Source organism: Chrysemys picta, chromosome 1 (assembly GCF_011386835.1).
Source record: "Chrysemys picta bellii isolate R12L10 chromosome 1, ASM1138683v2, whole genome shotgun sequence".
NCBI lineage: Eukaryota > Metazoa > Chordata > Testudines > Emydidae > Chrysemys > Chrysemys picta.
In genome coordinates, this window is record NC_088791.1 from 173,594,581 (window position 1) to 173,613,068 (window position 18,488).

General features: G+C 40.1%; 1 long non-coding RNA gene across 3 annotated transcripts; it reads left to right on the forward strand.

The window, feature by feature from the left end:
• Positions 1 to 234: 234 nt before the first annotated feature.
• Positions 235 to 15,894, forward strand: LOC135983896 (uncharacterized). Of its 3 annotated transcripts, none has more exons than XR_010601723.1 (4): positions 235 to 346; positions 5,525 to 7,820; positions 12,512 to 12,688; positions 15,163 to 15,894. It is a non-coding gene; the product is annotated as an uncharacterized LOC135983896 (long non-coding RNA). The 3 variants fall into 3 exon arrangements; XR_010601722.1 differs by lacking the exon at positions 235 to 346 and adding an exon at positions 377 to 484; XR_010601724.1 differs by lacking the exons at positions 235 to 346; positions 5,525 to 7,820 and adding an exon at positions 11,754 to 12,310.
• Positions 15,895 to 18,488: the final 2,594 nt, after the last annotated feature.

An 18,488-nucleotide genomic window follows, 5' to 3' on the forward strand; every position in this document is an offset into this window, starting at 1 on the left:
TTATGAAATGTGCAAGGGGAACTTCCTGATGTTCCTGGCATGTTCATCCATTTAGCAGCAATTTTTCTGCTTATTGTTCTACATGAAGTTTCTCTTAGGGTATGTCTACTACAATTAGACACCCACAGCTGACATGTGTCAGCTGACTTGGGCTCAGGCTAAGGGTCAGTGTCTATGTTTGGGCTTGAGCTGCAGCTTGAGCTCTGGGACCCTCCCCCTTGCAGGGTCATAGAGCCTAGGCTCCAGCCCAAGCCCAAATGTCTACACACAATTAAACAATCGCTGAGGCCCAGTCCCTTACCCTGAGTCAGCAGGTGTGGGCCTGATGCAGATATTTAACTGCAGTGTAGGTATACCAATAGTTGTAGAAAAAGGTGTTCGGTTGTTTTTTTTAATGTCAGTTCTGCTAAAGTGTATATGAAGAAAACTCCTGACGTTCACCAAAGGTGTAAACAAATAGGATTGTTCTAATAACTTTGTACAGGTATTTGCAGGACATCGTATAATTTACAACTTATGTTTGATCACAGTCCTTATAATTAGAAACATTCTATCTGTTTAACATTGCTAGTGTTTTGGAGCAAAAGATTTTCTGTATCAATTAATCTAGTAATATCCCTCAGCAAGCTAGAATTGTTGAAGAAGATGGAAATTGGCTGATGAATGTATTGGTCACTTCAGAGGCATGTTCAAATCTATCTTTTTGCTGTCCTAATGAATATGGAAGCCTGCCCAGTGTGTGATTGGATTTTAATGACTACAAGGTCAGGGACTTTGCAAGGTATGAATCTGCTTGCAAGGTCACTAGTAGCAAACAGTGCATGGATCTGAAAATAAACAAGGAGCTGTCAGGAATATTAGCTTTTTGTAGAGAAACCCATGGGATGAAAAGGTTAACAGGTGATTGCATTGTAACTTGTTTTGAAACTCAAAATGAGCTCTAAAGTTACATGTATTATCCTTCATTATATATTTCATGAGAAAGAGTGGTAATTTAAAATGCAGGCAATGTTTGATTATAATAGTACCCTAGCTTATCAAAGCTTGCATTTACCACCATATAAATGGGTCCACTGAATCAACATATGCTCCAAACAGGGACCTCTTTGCAGAAACAGGTTAAATCACCTAGCCTAAACTGCTTGTATCTCCCTTCAACAGATAACCCAACCTAGTAATTACTCACAAAAATTCAGGTCATGTGTTCGGCAGTGCTAACCTAAATTAATTTGCTGTTCAATGGAGATTGTTCAGTTTGTAGGAGAAATAATAGGAAATGAGTTTGCAAATATTACACTTTATAAATGGCTGTCAGAAGGTATTTGATTTACTATAGAACAGTAAACAAACTGCTTGTACATGAGGAAAACAAAAGAAGGAGAATTTGCAAAGGAGAGAAGATGAGGGAGATAGTAAGAACTGAGAAATGGCTGTTAATGGTAACAAATCCTTACCCAGACTTTTGTTAGGCTTTTGGGCCCAGGGCAGGTTCAGGCAATGTTATCAAACTTGGAGTTGCAGGGAGGCTGATGAGCTATTGGGACCTTGCCCAATCAGGGACAAGCTGAAATGCCAGTGGAGCATTTACTGCAGAGTTGTGTGTTGTAAGAGTGGCTACTTGTTGACTGAGAGCTCTGCAAGGAAAACATGAGCTACTTGATGAATTAGGATGTGACTCTACTAGGGCTGAAGAGCCAGGGGAAATATCACAGGTTCTCCCGGTCTTTTCATTAAATCCTGGCCCTATTGAAGTCAGTGGGGGTTTTGCTGTTTTGTCCACTGAGGCCAGAATTTAACCTCTTCTGTTTAACAGGAAACCTACATCTATTCTTCCCCTTGCTCCAGAAAGGCACCTGTTTCTGGACACATTCCTCAGTGTTGCCATCCCTTCCCAGTTAGGCACAAATGTTAAGGAGAAAGTCACATTCTTCATCTTGGCCTTGCCACTGTGGAACCAATTGAATAATTGCTTGGGGTGCTTCAGCTTTACATGAATTATCCATGGTTGGGCTATATGAAAGGGAGAGAGAGAGACCTGTTCTACTCATAGACTGATAGGGCAAGATATATGAAAGTAGAGAGTACTGGTCTTGATATAATTCCCAATAGCAGAAAATGGACAAAATTAGCTAACCTCAACCCAATGTTTGTTTAATCATCAGTTGGATGTTGCACTTAAAGCAGGGACTCAGTTTCTTTGATATGTATGAAAAATATGTTGTATTCTCTCCAAAACTAACATGCTCACTTAATCTTTGACTATTGGATGATATAAAATAATCCTTCCACTATTATAGGAAAGGATTAGGGGTGAAATCTTGGTCTCGCTAAAGTTAATGGCAAAAATCCACTGCCTTCAAGTAAAACAGGATTTCACTCTGGGTCTGTATAGATGCATTATTTTACAGGTTATATTCCTATTTGAGACATTTTGGTTGCTGCTGTGTCACTATTGCATTGATTCCTCTCTTCTTGTTCTGTCAAATGGTGGGTGTATTGCCATTAAATAGCTCAAATACTGAGTTCCTGCTCTGTATTAATTAGTCATTAGAAAAAGTGATGGGATCAAATATACTTTTATTTGCAAGAATCTTTTTTTTTCCTGGTGATCAGTGCTTGAAACCTAAATAATTGTAGCTTAAATGTTGTCTTCATTAGGAACACTAAAACATATTGTCTCTGGTGGTTCTTCCTTTTCAGCTTCTTATTTACAGTGTTTTGAAGAGAAGTAGTGAGTTGGACATAATGGGCTGCTGAAGCCATGAAAGGCAATAAAGTCTGCTAATAGCACAAATGTCAGCTTGGGTTATGCTACTTCTAATGCAGTCATCATTGTGGCTGACTGTTTAGGCTTAAAATTTTATATTGACAAACATTTAATAGCAAATATCTGCATAATCTGTAACACCTAAGTGATCTGAACTGAATAAATGACCTACAATTTTGTTACCAGATGCTACAGAGTACCTGAAGGCATGGCTATATGATAATGTCAAAAGGCTTTTTTCCTATGGAATAATTTTGATGGGATAATCTGTGTTTGGTAGAGTCATTGTTCTAAGTGGTTGGTTTCAAACAATGCCACATGTCAGTGTCAGTCTACATACGAGCTCTTCTGTCTTTCCATTTTGCTGTTACTGTGGGTTTGTGAGGTTCCTGAGTATAAGCAAATTTGACAGCATCTACTGTCCTGACTCACAGGTTCTACTTTTGATCCTCCTATTCCCCTACACAGACACAGGAAATCCAATAAATCTGATCTCTATCTTCCTTTCTGTTTTCTTCTGTCCCCACTGCTTACTTCCCCAGTACTACATTTCTTCACACCTTCCTTAATATACCCATCACTATGGCTTTCACTTTCACTTTCCCTAAATAGAAATGGGTCTAAACTGCAAATGTTTTTTGAACTCACCACAGACTGCCTATGAATTCTGGTTGAGATAAAATAGCTCCCAGACCTGAACCACTCTTTTTTATTCTTCTGAAAAGCAAAAACATGGTAGAGATTTGGGACTGTCAAAACATTGTGTCCTTGGCCAATCTTCAATTTTAACTAGTCCGGTGTTAGATGTATACCAGTGTTAGTGAATAAACCATGATTATTAGTATTTCCATAATTCTTTGGTTCATGCACAAAGGATGATTGAGTTTTATACACCAAGTGTTTTGTATCTATAATTGTTTTTTTTTATCCAATTTGGCTACTATCTTCATGTCTGGCCATTTTGGAGTTAGAAATACTCTTTCAAGTATGAAACAGAACTGGAATTGTCTTCCCATCAGGAGTTATACTGGGCTATATCCAATTGCTGCTATTGGTATTGATCTGTAACTCAGAAAAGCAAGGAATATATCTGCCTGCTATAGAATTTTCTTGGATACTTTTTATCTATGATTCTAGGGACATTGAACTTAGATTGAGTTTTAATATGTGATGGAATATATATAATATTTTTATCCTGACCCTGCTGACCTGTGGAGAACATGTCAGATGTCCCAAAAGGGATCACTTGTGATTAATGAGGGATGCTTATTATTGAAAATGTCTTCCATGAGCGATGAGATAATGATCTATTGAAAATGTTTTTAGCTCATTAGAAATTACTTGTTGACACAGATGTTTTCTATAATAAGGACTTGATAACAGATATATTTAGCTTATTGATTAGCTTTCTTGAAATACCTGAAAAGGAATTCCATGTGTAGATCCTAGACACATTAAAAAGAGCAGAGTTTCTGGGAGTTGGTTAGGAGTGAATCAAGGACAAGTGCAGAGTCCTGCACTTAGGACAGAAGAATCCCATGCAGCTGGGGACTGACTGGCTAAGCAGCAGCTCTGCAGAAAAGGACCTGAGAATTACAGTGGATGAGAAGCTGGATATGAGTCAGCAGTGTGCCCTTGTTGTCAAGAAGGCTAACGGCATATTGGGCTGCATTAGTAGGAGCATTGCCAGCAGATTGAGGGAAGTGATTATTCCCCTTTATTCAGCACTGGTGAGGCCACATCTGGAGTATTACATCCAGTTTTGTGCCACCCTCCCACTACTGAAAGGATGTGGACAAATTGGAGAGAGTCCAGCAGAGGGCAACGGAAATGATCAGGGTGCTGGGGCACATGACTTATGAGGAGAGGCTGAGGGAAGTGGGTTTGTTTAGTCTGCATAAGAAAGAGCGAGGGGGGATTTGATAGCAGCCTTCAACTATCTGAAGGGAGGTTCCAAAGAGGATGGTGCTCAGCTGTTCTGCGTGGTGGCAGGTAATAGAACAAGGAGCAATGGTCTCAAGTTGCAGTGTGGACATCTAGGTTGGATATTAGGAAACACTATTGCACTAGGAGGGTGGTGAAGCAATGGAATGGGTTACCTAGGATGATGGTGGAATCTCGATCTTTAGAGGTTTTTAAGGCCCGGCTTGACAAAGCCCTGATTGGAATGATTTAATTGGTGTTGCTCCTGCTTTGAGTTGGGCTAGATGACCTTCTGAAGTCTCTTCCCACCCTAATCTTCTATAAGATGCAAAGTCTCTAGGTAGACTATACATATTAAACCATTCTGTATTGTGCTGTGTATTAATCTTGACTAATAATCTTTGATTAATAAATTCCATGTTCTATTTGACCTCTTATTAAGAACAGAACAACCAAACCCCAACACTAGTACATCCATTCTCATAGGTAAGTGTGTTTGAGAGGAATGTTAGTATCAAAAACAATGAGTAGTGGAATCATAACTCTATGTAACAATTTAAAGTTGTCTGTTTTTTTTTCTCTTTCTTTTAGAGAAATATAGTCCAAGTGACATGCAACCCACATTTTTATTCTATTCTTTTACACTTTGATTGCTATCGTAAAAAGAAAATGGGGGTTCTAAATTTGTCCTACCGCTTCTTTACTGAAGTGGTTATCATTTATCACTGGCTCTTAAATGGTAGCTAACTTTACTGTGGAATATATATATATTAATAAATATCTGTACTGTCTAGAACAACAGCAATCCTAATTACAATATGTTTTCACTTCTAGATGGTATCTACTTTTTTTCCTCCAAATTGCACATAATTACTGTTGGTATGTATCAGTGGGAAATGGACGTATCCTTGGAGATGAGGCAAGATCCTGACTTCACTGGAACTCAGTCCTGACTCTAAAGATTCAATTGCAGGATTCGGCGTTAGTTAGAACTGCAGGCAAGAGAGATGGCTTGGAAAACAACAACAACAACAACAAAACCCTGGCTGCTTTTTATAACTTTTCTTTCTGTGTTAATAGAGACTTTACTCTGAAAACATATTGTTTCATTTTCTAGAAACATGGCAAGTAATTGTTTTGAAAAGCATAATCAATGAGGAGAATAAAATAAAGATAGCAAATGCCAGAAACCATTTTACAATGGATAATTAGCAAGGGGGTATTTTTGGGAATGGCAAGGAATTAAGTCTTGTTCTTCACAAATTCCACAGAGTGAAGATAGGACACCAACAACTTCCTCCATCAGCGATGGCCCATTAAATATCTATTCTCCTGTGAGGCATAGAGTATGACAGGAGAAACTGGAGGAGCAGTCAGGTTGGGTGGAATATTCATTCCTTCAGTGACTCAGGATGACTTTGGAACCTTCTGGAAACCAGAAGGATTCTTTAAACCTACTGAACTGTGAAAACACAAGATGTGGTAGGATAATCGTTGAAACAATCCTGGGATAGAGCTGTGGGGAGGCAGTAAATAAAGTAATATGTGTTGCTAATAAACTATGTAACTGGAAAGGTTAACAAACAAAATGAAACATCTGTAAGATGAGCATGAGATTGGAAGAACTGGATCATAAATGGTGGACCATAGTGGCTAAGGAACTTGGGCATAGGTTTATAGATAGTGTGTGGTGGAAAAATGGCTTGGATAAACAATAATAATGTTGCCTCTTTGCATCACAGGTTAGCCAATATTCAGGGCCTTACACATTGTTGTTGTTTTTTTCAGTTAGGAGAATGGATGATACGCATCAGATATATTCTTTGGTACAATCCTGGTTATTTACAAAGAAAGTACACAAAGTCTCGTTTCCCTCAACATAGTAGACACAACAGCAGGCAGTTGCTTTACTCACAATTTCCAAGTCTGCCTCTCCAGTCAGTTCTGTGCCCCAAGGAGCAGTGTCTGTTCCCCCTCAGGCCACACTCAGAACTGCTTCTCCAGTGTCTGCTGACATCCTCCCCACTTTTCTCCTTGGAAAACACACAGAGCTTATAAAAAAAATGCCTCCTGAAATGCAGAACCACTCTGCCCATACAGTTCACCATCTGATCAGGCCTTGTCTTGCAGCCTAAACCCTTGGGTTGTGGCTTTTAGTATTTCCAGCTATCCCACCACACAAAGGGCTTAATTGCTCCTTGCATTTAGCCTGAAAGAAATGTACTAAGCATACCCATCAGCTTTCCCCAGGTCTGTGATGTCTACAGATCAAAGACCTATTTGATGACTGCATTTTACAACTTGCAGCACAACAACAATAATAATAAAGCAATAAACACCTATATGTGCCTTGTTCATGTCTTGTCTTTCTGTTATTGTGTATTTATCTGTTTAAATTTTAAGCTCCTCAGGATAGGTACTGTGTCATTCTATGTGTTTTGTATTGATCCTAGCACAAGGGATCAATTTTTAATTGGTGTTTTTTGACAACTTCTGGAACATCAATTTTAAATACTAATGAGAGAATAGTCAATCCTGGGAGCCAAATATCTTGAAAGAAAAGGCATGCTTTCATTACTGGGGAAGAATGGTTTTCTAAGTATATAACCAGAAACCCCCACCCACCCCCCTCTCCCCAAGACTTCCACTGGAAATAGACAACCGTCCTGGGGGGCATTATGTTTTCCTTTCTACTCTGGTTTTCCAGCCAATGTTTCTGTCTTTAATAAGGCAAAAGGGGAAAATAGTACAGCTTTGATTTTTTAAGGGGTGTGAAGGTACTGTGCTCACTTCCTGTAACTCTATATTCCATCCACTGTATGAGAAATGGGGAGGTTTTATCATCACTCTGGGTAACATTGATGTGTTTTTGAGGTAAGTATTAAGCCCCGTTCCATTTCTCTCTGAATAGGGAATAAAAATATTACTTTTTGACTTTTTCTAAGTAGCAAGACAATGTAACATTATTTTTTAATTAAGAAATGCAGATCTTTCAGATATCCAGCAAATGAGGAAACAGCAACATTGTATAAAGAAATCGGTTGAGGTTTAGTGACCACGGTACTGGATGAGGACACAGGAGAAGTGGGATCTAACTCGGGTCCTGCCAAACATTCCTACATGGTGTTAGGTAAGTCACTTATACCAGAATCTTATTTTATATTTCTCATTTTAAGGGTTTAGAACTTGCTATACCTGAAGCCTACTATTTAGAAATGCTGACCACTCCCAAGTTCAGCTGAAAGCAATGGGAACTGCAGATGCTTATCTGGTCTGAAAATTCAGGCATCTGGCATCTCACCTTGGCACCCAAAATTAGTGGATGCTCTTGTAAATGTTGTCCTTAATCTCTCTCTACCTCAGTTCCCCATCTGGAAAATGAGGTTAACAATATTTCCTTACTTGTGAAGATAAATTAATTGTTTGTGAGGCAATCGGATAGTACAGTGATTACATTAGAAAAGCCATAGGGAGAAAAAATATTCTGTACTTAGTGCAAGGTTTGGGTAATGTGCACCGCAGTACATAAGGAATGGGGCCACACACTGAATGAGGAAATTAAATGTATGAAACAGCTGCCTTGTTTCTTGAGCATCATCCATCTTTTCAATGAACAAGGCATAGGAACTGTAATAAATATAGGAGCATGTAAATAAATACATGCAAGGGGTTAGGAATAAATTGCATGGGCAACCTAAATTCTGGCAGTTCTTAATTTCTCAGTGTTTGACTTTGCAAATTAATAATTTTTAAATGAAATACTGGGCAAATACATTTGTGAGCATAATTTCAAAATTCAATTATTGATTTGAATCCAACATATTTATATCTCTTTTTGTTAATTTTCTGTTAGCATATGACAGATGTTTCTGCATTAACATTTATAGACCAGCTATGACACACACAAAAGCCATATTCACAGAAAAGCAAGGGTATTCATTGTTTACTACTTCTCACTCATTATTCACTATGTGTTCCTAATTATTGCCTTAGTCAAAAGTTTTATTTATCCAATCAGAGTACAGAAATAACAACATGTGACATCAACCAACATTTTCAAACTTTATATTTAAGGCACTTATATAGCCCTCATTATTATATGAGAACCTCACAATCTTTAACATATTTCTCCTCACAGCACCTCTGTGAAATAGGGAAGTGCTGTTATCCCCCTTTTATAGATGGGGAATCTGAGGCACAGACAAAGTAACTTGCCCAAAGTCACACAGAAAGTTGTGGCAGTTTAGGGAACTGAACCAGGGTCTCCGGCGATGCCCCTAGCCATTGGACCAGTCATGGTGCTTAAAGTAAATGACATCATTTGTAGAGGTGCTCAGCACCCATAATTATTAAAATCAATGGAAGCTTCAGGGACTCTGCACCTCATAAAATCAGAACATATATTGAGAGTTGAACTGTAGGCACCCATATTTGAAGGCTAGGTAACCAAATGATTTGCACTCTATTTGCAGTGATCTAGGGGCCGCAATTTGTTCAGACAAAAGTTTTGATGAACAATAAAAATAATAAATATGTTTGCGAAAATCTTTACTGGTTAGTGGGTAGCGTAAATTCCCTAAATATGTTTTTCTTAATGACTATTTTGCTTGGTTCTAATATACCTGTTCTTTGAACATAGTGGGTGATGTAACTGCGTCTGTCCAAATTCAAGTGAACTTTTCAGCACATAACTGAACTTGCCATTAGATTTATTAAGCCTGTATTAATCAGTGTGAAATTGGTTTTGGTGTTTTCGATCTCCCTGATGCTTGTCCTTTATCTTGTTTGTGTCAGGCCTCATTGCTTCTGTAGTGTGTGGTTTTAAAATGATGTGGGTGTTAATAGATCCAAATGTTGTGAACCTGTTTCAGAAGAAAAAGTGAGATCCACTCCCAGGTGTGACAACTCGGGGGAAAGAATATGCTACAAGAATGAGAAGGAGTAGAGAGGAAAGAGCGTTTCTCTCCCTTCCCCCTCTTCCTTATCCCACATATCAGACATATTTAATGCTCAGAGAACACCAAGCAAAGAGGTTGGCTACTATAACCACATATGTTCAACAGTGTCTGTCAGGCATCTTAGTGAGGCCTCCCGCACAGTCTCTCCCCACACAGTATATACTGCAGTGTAGGGTCATCACTGTTGGTCCTTGATCCCTGGGGGACTGCAGGACTTGTTGCTTCCACCTGGAGAAAGTGGAAGCAAAGAGCTTGATTCTCCCAGTGTAGTGACATAAGGCTATGTGAACTTAATGTAAAGGGATTCCACCCACAACATGAGGCAAAAAGGTGAATTTCTACTTATCCAAACCTTTTTGTAGACAGCGTTACCTTGGTTTGGAGACTGTGCTGCAAACTGGGCATGGCTGGGACAAAGGGAGTGCAGTTTTGTAAACCCTCACAGCACTGCTTTGCAATCTCTGCATCTAATTAGATTGTCTTGAGCAACCTGTGTAGATTATAATAGTCACAGTTGTCTGAATCAATGGAGCTGCAACAGTTTACACCCACTAAGGATCTGACCCTATACATTTATTTTCCTAATCTTATCAGTGTTTATCCTTATAACTCCTATTCTAAGCAATACATACACCATAAAAACTTCCTTAATACTGCTTTTTAGAAAGGAAAATAATTTAAAATATATACTAGATACTAGGTACTTTTCTACCTGAAAATAGATTTATCTATTCTGCATTATTGAATACATGCAGAGTATATTTTAAACCTAGGATCTTGACATCCTCTCCATAAAAATGAATAAATTTCTATTAAATCTTCCTAGGTATTTTATTATCAGCAATGAGATATGAAAGTTCATTTTAATATTCAGGTATACTATTACAACTGAAACTTCATACAGCCCTCTGTGTTACTCCTAGCTAAAGTGTTTTCTTTGTGAATTCTTTTCCTACTTTATTTTAGAAACAGAGTTCTAAATAAACCTAGTGTCACAAATGAAACATTTCATTTTCAATCATTTGAAAATAAATTTCCAAATCTTTCTGAGGGTTTTTCTGTAGTGTTTACCAACTGGAAGCCTACTAGAGGAAACAACATATTTTTTTAAAGTATTTTCCTGGCTAATTTTTTTTAAATGGCCTGTGACCATTTTTTAAATATTATGTGTCTGCACATCTGGACACACTAGTCTCAGAGTCCAATTCTGAGCATGAAAATACGTTTTGGTGGTTCAAAACTGGGATTTTTGCTTTCAGAAATATATAAATATGCAAATGCCATATGTGAGCAAATATGAATTTTAGTCACTCAGGGTTGTACCCTAAAACTAGTAGGCTCAAATTTTGAGGCAGCTTTTGAAAATTTAGCCCTTTATGTTGCAATTAAATTTTTCACCTTTTCAGAACATATTGATTTTTGAAATTATAGCACTTAATATTTACTTAAAAATTGGTATGAAACTAATTGAAAAATGTGTGGGTTGGTTACTGACAACATAGGCTGACCACATCACAAAAAATACCAGTTGGTGTTCTTTCTTACAACCATGTTGGTTTTAGAAATTATGTTCTATAAATAAAGAGGGACATCTAATTAATTCTATATCGAACTTTGTAGAAATCTGTTACTTTTGTAGCAGAAATACAGCAGAGTTATTCTGTTTGGAAATAAAAATGTAGAAAGTCTTTTTTATCTAAAACTCACCATACAGGCCAAGAAATGCCATCTGGATATGTTCTTGCTTGTCTGGTGGTACCCACTAGCTTTCAATATGCTGTGAACCAAGACTTCTGTGATAGGATGTTTCTGGAAAATAAAAAGAAAGGTAGTGATCAACATCATCCATCAGTTGGTATTTGGTTCCCAAGTTTGACTCGATGTGGATAAGGGTGACCACTTGAGTCCTGTGCTGGGTGGAGCAAATGGAATCCATTAGCAGCTCTTCAAAGAATTAGATTTAATCCCCATTCTAATTTCCATCTCATGAAAATATACGAGCTTCTTAGAAATAACCCAGGAGAACCTTGGAATCACCAGGAGGATCTTGAAAACAGGATCCAAGGATTTTTATCCTTGGTCTGGTGGAGAGTGTTGAATGCAAGAGACATAAAAGAATTTTTTAAAAGTGAACTGTAGATGCTTTAGATCTAAATTTTAGTAACAAATCCATCAGGATGGACAGAGTTTCAGGACTATAAGAATAGAACCTCCTTGGTAAGGATGACACATTGATAAAATCACACCTAAAAGAAACAGTTTATGTGTACGAAAAGGAAGAGGTGAGACATTCTGTCTAAAACTAAAAGATTGTCTTTTAGTGTGATGGGGTGCCCACCCCACACAGGTGTGAAAGGGGTAATCATGCCCTTCCTGAGAGTGGAGCAGTGGAAGGGAGTCCTCCAAACAGCATTGAGAGGCTGTGTAGGGTGCAGCCAATCAGAAAAGAGCTACAGGGAGCAACCAATCTGGGCTCAGTAGGCCCCTATAAGAGGAGCTGCAGGGTAGAACAGGGTCAGTTGCTGCCGGGAGCTCAAGGAGTGAGGACCTTGTAGGCTGCAGGAAGGGTAGCACCTTGGACAAAGCAGTTATTGGCAGAATCTGGGGGAGCAAGAGAGAGCTCTTGGCTAGCTCATGGGACTTGCTAGCTCAATGCCATGAGGTAAGGGCAAAGAAGGTGCTGGGGCCATCAGGAAGTGACCCAGGGAATCAAAGCAGTTTAGTTAAACAGATGCAGTAGGAAGCTGCTATCTACAGGGTCCCTGCATCAGGACCCAGAGTAGTGGGCTGGCCTGGGTCATCCCCCCTCCCATTCACCACTGGGGAAGTGGTTTGACTACTGAACAATGGTACTCACCCCCAGAAGGGAGAAAAACAGATGGTGACCTGGCCAGAGGACCGAATCAGGAAGAGGATGCTGAGGTTCCTGGAGTGACATGGGTCGGCAGGCAGAGATGACTACTAGAAAGGCGCCACTGGAAGAGGGCACACCGACTGGCAGAGATAATCACCAGGACAGTCAGCAGAAGGTGTCACTGTGGTGAGTGAACCTTGTCACAGGCTGATTAAAAATTTTCTGTTGACACTTTTTTTTTCAATGGGAAATTGGGTTTTTGATTACCTTTTTTTTGTGGGTGGGTGAAAAATGTCTGCTTCCACAGAAAATGGCATTTCCTTAAACTTTTAATTTGAAAACTTTCTTCCAAAAAGTCAAAATTTCCCAAGGGGGCAGAACATTTGGGGGCATTTTCCAGGTAACTCTTCCTATTTTGCATCTGAAGAAGTGAGGTTCTTACCCCGAAAGCTTATGCTCCCAGTACTTCTGTTAGTCTCAAAGGTGCCACAGGAGCCTCTGTTGCTTTTTACAGATTCAGACTAACACGTCTACCCCTCTGATACTCTTCCTATTTTGTATGCCTCACAGATCTCTCTGAAATTAAATTTCACTGATGTTGGAAGCTGAATATTTTTTTTCCATCTAAACTGAGGCCATTTCTCCAAATAAAATGTCTTTCCAAGAGGAAAATCTCAGAATGGCTGAGACAAAATTAGACATCTTTGATGTAAGCTTGAGTTAAAAACCTTAGGCAAAGAATACTGATAGCTGAAGGTCCTGCATGTAGTTGTTACAGGATTAGTAGGTTGAAACTTCATACTTCCATAAATTCAGTCAGTTACAGAAAAAGCTTCAGTATCATGACTGCATAATACTTATCTCTCATATTTTCTTTCTGGTCCACTTGGAAGAATTCATGTAATCTCAAGAACTCTATTGTCACACCTTTCTTGTGTGTTCCTTACTTCTGTTTTGATTGCATAAAACTGGAGACATTCCTAAACAGTGGAGAGTTCTGACTCTCACTCCTCTCAGAGCTTCACTTGGGGCCTTTGTAAAACACTTTCTGGGAGAGCTCCACAAGCTTGAAGTTAAAAAGTACTGGCTAACCCTTCCAAATAATGATGAAGGGTATATGTACACTGCAACATAAGCCAGTGCTTGAGCTCGGTCTCCAGCCTAACAACCCTGCATCTACACTGTAATTGTGCTAGCCCAGGCTTCGGACTTTGACCAGGTTCTGGGCACTGTGCCCAGCATGGAGCCAACTGGGCTTCATGATGACCAGTCAGCCAAGAGGGTGTTCTGTTGGCTCCTGAATCCAGCATAGGGACTGATGGTAGCCAGCAGCAGCTTCCCAGTGAGGAGCATGAAGTGACTCTTTTAATGAAACCAGTCCCAGAGCAGGCTGTGTTTCAGGATCAACAGCAAATTCTTGGTCTCTATTTGGAAGAGCTCTTTGCTTTCCCACTGACCCCCACCCCCAGGAACAGCCCACTGCCATGCCTGCAGCAAACCCCTTGGAGACAGAAGCCTCCCCAGAGTGTATGACTCAATTTTACAGTCTATTATTATAGTAATGGGGGAGATTTCTGCTCTAAGAAGCAATGCAAACATAAATCCCAGCTACCAGTGCTTGGCAACTAATGGCAGATTTTATCACAGTGCCTTGGTGTGTCTCTCCCCCCCCCCGCCCGCCTCTCCCCTCCCACTATGTGGAGTTTAAAATGGTGACTTGGAATTTTAAAACTCATTAACAGCTGTAAAGGTTATTTTAACTAAGTCAAAGATGTTTGCTAGGGTCATTCTTGTTTTCCTTTCAGTAATGAGAAATTTGCCACTGTGTAATCATTCCCCTTGGGCCTATGGATCTGCTGTAAACAGTGAACTGAGTGTGGGTGTTTGGGAAACAGTTAGTCCATTTCAGTTAGAGGTTATCCAGGCCGTCTGTGTATTACAAAATCATTTCTCCAAAGTAGGAGAGGGGTGCAAGACTTTTTCCAGAACTGTGCTCGATGGAGGAAAGCTGCAGATTTCAGAGTATTTGGGTGAAGTAATAACAGGGTAAAAGCCGTGTGTGAGCTAATGCACTATCATGTTAATTCCCTTATAGATTCTGACCCAATTCTGGCTGCCAATTGTTGCAGACGTTTCCTGAGGCAGGAATGCCAGCTAGTCAGTCACACTGTGGTATAGCTGAACTAGCCCACTCCACTCACAAATGTGCTGTTTGGTCATTATATGTTTGAATACTTCAGCTGCATAAGCTGCAGGTTTCCCTTCAGCAGCTTGGAATAAATCTCCCTCTGCCAGTATGGCACCACGAGAACAAATATGTCTTCCAAAGTATGAAAGGCCCAAAATGACAGAGAAAAGCCTTATTGCAGAAATGGCACTATACACACCTGCCCTCACTCCCATGGCAATTAGTTATGATTTTTTTATGAAACAAAAAAAGTTATAATTTAAACTTGCCATTGTCTCTGAACTTCCTTAGCTGTGATTAACAAGGCTGAGTCCAGAGACAGTATAAGGACTGAAGCATCCCCTTCACAATCTATGCTGTTTCACTTCAGAAATGTCACATTTGATGTCCTTGAGATTCCACCAAAATTAATTCTGTGCTACTCCACTCAGCTAATTTAGACAATAACCTTCTGTTTCCCGTCCTATTTCAGGATCCTCAGCGTATACTGCCCGCTGTTCTTCGGGAACCCTTTCCTTGGCCCAACGTACCTTCCCAGGCTTTTCCCAAAAGAAGCATTTCAGTGATGAAGCTATGGTCAATGTCCTTGAGAGGGCAGACCAGCAGGTCCAGTAACAGAAGTAGATAGACAAAAGACTGGAACAACAGGCAGGAGGAAAGGCTGAGGCGCTTCACCCAGGTGGAGGACAGGGTTTCAGCAAGGGAGCAGGTACTTGCAAAGCAGTTCCGTGGACAGGAACCATGGTTAAGGGAGTAGGACAGAGTTCAAAAGAAAGAACTGTTTCAGCAACTCCAGTCCATAATGGCTGCAAGAGTAGCATCTCCTGCTGCTCCTCAACACCACCAGTAGCTTGGACAACTCCATGTTTGGGCAGCCCAAACATTCAAGACTCATGAGTGGCTGTGCAGGGCAACTAAACCCCATGCAGCCTTCCTTCTTCAGCCCCTCTCTGTGGAAACCTCCATTCCCCTCTCTTTCCACCAAGTGAGAGGGAAATGTGTAAAGAAGGAAAAGGAGAATGTGAAGCCAAAGGATATGTAGCGGTGGGGGATTGTGTGTGGCATTAACTATTTCCTTGTGTGTGTGGTTTTGTAATGGCACCTGGCCAGCACAACACTGTGTGAGTGCTTTACTATTTTAAGATACGTTTACAAATAAAGCATGTTATATCTTCAGGAAAGCTTATTGTTATCACTGTGTCACATCATACAATCATTATTTGAGGTAATACAATAAAAACACTGGCACCCAAATGGCTCTGTAGATATCTCCAATGTGATTTCAATTCACACAATCGCACATTCAACAACTATTTTATACCTGTTGAGACTGTAATTAAACCTTTTGCCAGGGCCTCTGAAATCAGGTTACAAGCCAAGGCAAAAGGGGTAATGTGGGGTCCCCCAGAATAACAGTGGGGACAGTAACACTATTTATGTCAATGTCATTTGGTAAGAATAGTGTCCCAACCTGTCCATGGAAGTTGACTCCTGAGTGGTGAAAAACTCTGGCATCATGAACTTTTCCTTTACAACCCACATTAACATTCATAAATCTTCCTCTTTGGTCCACTAGTGCCTGCATAGCAATGGAGTAGTACCCTTTCTGGTTTATGTACTTGTGTGCTCCTTGAGGAGGGCAAACTATGGGCACATGAGTTCCATCAACAGCCCTGCCATAGTCAGGGAACCCTGCTCTCTCAAAGCCAGTAATTACCTCAGGAATATCTTTAATGCCTGCCATTTTGGGGTAAACCATATGCCTGATTGTCTCAGTTACCTCTATCACCACTTTAACCAGAGTCGAATTTCCAACTGCAACCAGATTGGCAATGGACCTGTAGCAGTCTAGGGTAGCTAGCTTCCAGATTATTATAGCAACACATTTCTGGACCGGCAAGTGTGACATCAGTTGTGTCTATTTATGCTGGAGGGTCAGGGCAAGCTGCTCTCAAAGCTCCAGAAATGTGGTTTTTTCATTTGAAAGTTCTGGATTCACTGCTGAGCATCCGAAGTCTGCATGACAGTGTGGTCCCATCAGTCTGTGATTGTAACCCTGTGTCAGAGCAGTAATCTATGTCAGGGGCCTCAGGGGCTATGCCGTTTACACTGGGCAGCATCTGCCAGTGAGTGTCTGCGATGGCGAGGGCGGCGGTGGTACTCCTCTTCCTGCAGCTCCAGCAGGAAATCCGTCAGGTACAGAAAAAGCTGCTGAAATATCCACCAGTGCCTTGTGGATGCTCTGCCCATTTCCTGAAACAGTAGTGAAAGGACCAGCAGGAGAAGTTTGTCAGAAGGTGCCGCCTCCATGTTGCTGGCTCTGGTAGCTGGGAGTGCACAGACCAAAATGAGTGGTCAGCGCGCTGTGTTGGTGGGCTGTTCAAACTTCCTGTAACATACATGGTGGGCAGTAAAGTTTTCCCACAGTGCACCACTGTCTTAGGGCTGGAGCAGCCACATTGGGGGGGCACTAAGGACTCTGGGCTATGATTACTTTGACTTGGATGTATGCGCTGCAGTGTAGACACCAGAGCTCCTGGTTCGAACGTGGGTTAGAAAAGTCCTAATGTAGGGGTTAAAAACCTATGTAGAGCTCAAGATTAGGTTTTCCTAACATGGGTCAGCTGACTTGATTTCCACTAACCCTGGTCTTAATTACAGTGTAGATGTACCCTGAGAGACTTAAGATGTGCCTAAGCCACACTGTTAGGGTGGAGTTAGGGAAGGCCTAGCAGATCTCAATTTTAAACAAAATGCTGAGCACTTTTGGAAAGGGGTGCGTCAGGAGTCCTTAATGCAAGAGCCCTTATTCCTTGGACAAGAAAAAAAGGAAGAGAAAGGAGGTGGCCGAATGAAAGCATTTCTGTGTAGAAAAGTTAAGGAAACAGCAGGTAGAGTTCATCTTTCAGGTAACAGCTTAGGATTCCAACAAACTACTGTATAGGTGCTGGAGAAGGTGGAGTTGAAATATGAGGGAGTCAATAATGATAATAAAAAATGCTGCCAGTATTTTTATATAATTGTGGGTAAATGTTCTGTGTTGGTACATTTCATTAGAGAGCATGTCAACTTATATTATTTTGTCTTTGCTGCTTTAATAAATAGCTTTGTTTAAAACCAACTCCCATGATGTGTATGGTGGGAATAAGGAATGCATCTCTCTGCTCCTGACAAAGGGAGTGAGTGCTTTTCTTGCTGATAGGCAGCTGCAGATAGGGAATTGAAGCAGCAAAATATTAACTTACAAAAATTGAAACAAACAAATATGCTTTCTGATAAAGAAGGAAGAGTCAATTTTCACATGTTCCAGGATTCTTTACAGCTGTGAGTTTGTTCCTTAGGCTTCTTAAATTCTCAGCTTCTTCATACTAGTAAATGGTACACTCCCATTGATTAAAATGTGCATGTAATTGAATTTGACTATAAAGTGCATATTTCTATAACTAATGTTTTCATTGAATCAGACAGAGCTATAGTAAGGGATTTTCATTCCTAATATACCTATAGTAATTATCCATGTTCTACTAATAGTTATTTAGTGTTTAATTAAAATGTACACAGGGGATATAAAGCCGATAAGGATAAAATAGCATGACAACCCCCAAAAGTAGCAATAAAGTTTAAGCATAAAAATGCCAACTATTGGTTTCTGTATATTTATTGCCAGCATCTGGTAGCAAGCCTGGGGAAAATGGGGTGGTAGGTGTTTCTGAAGTAATACCCTCCCTTACTACAAGTTGGTTGGTCAATACTTGCATTATTAACTCAACAAATCAACCAGAATAAGGTATATTTACA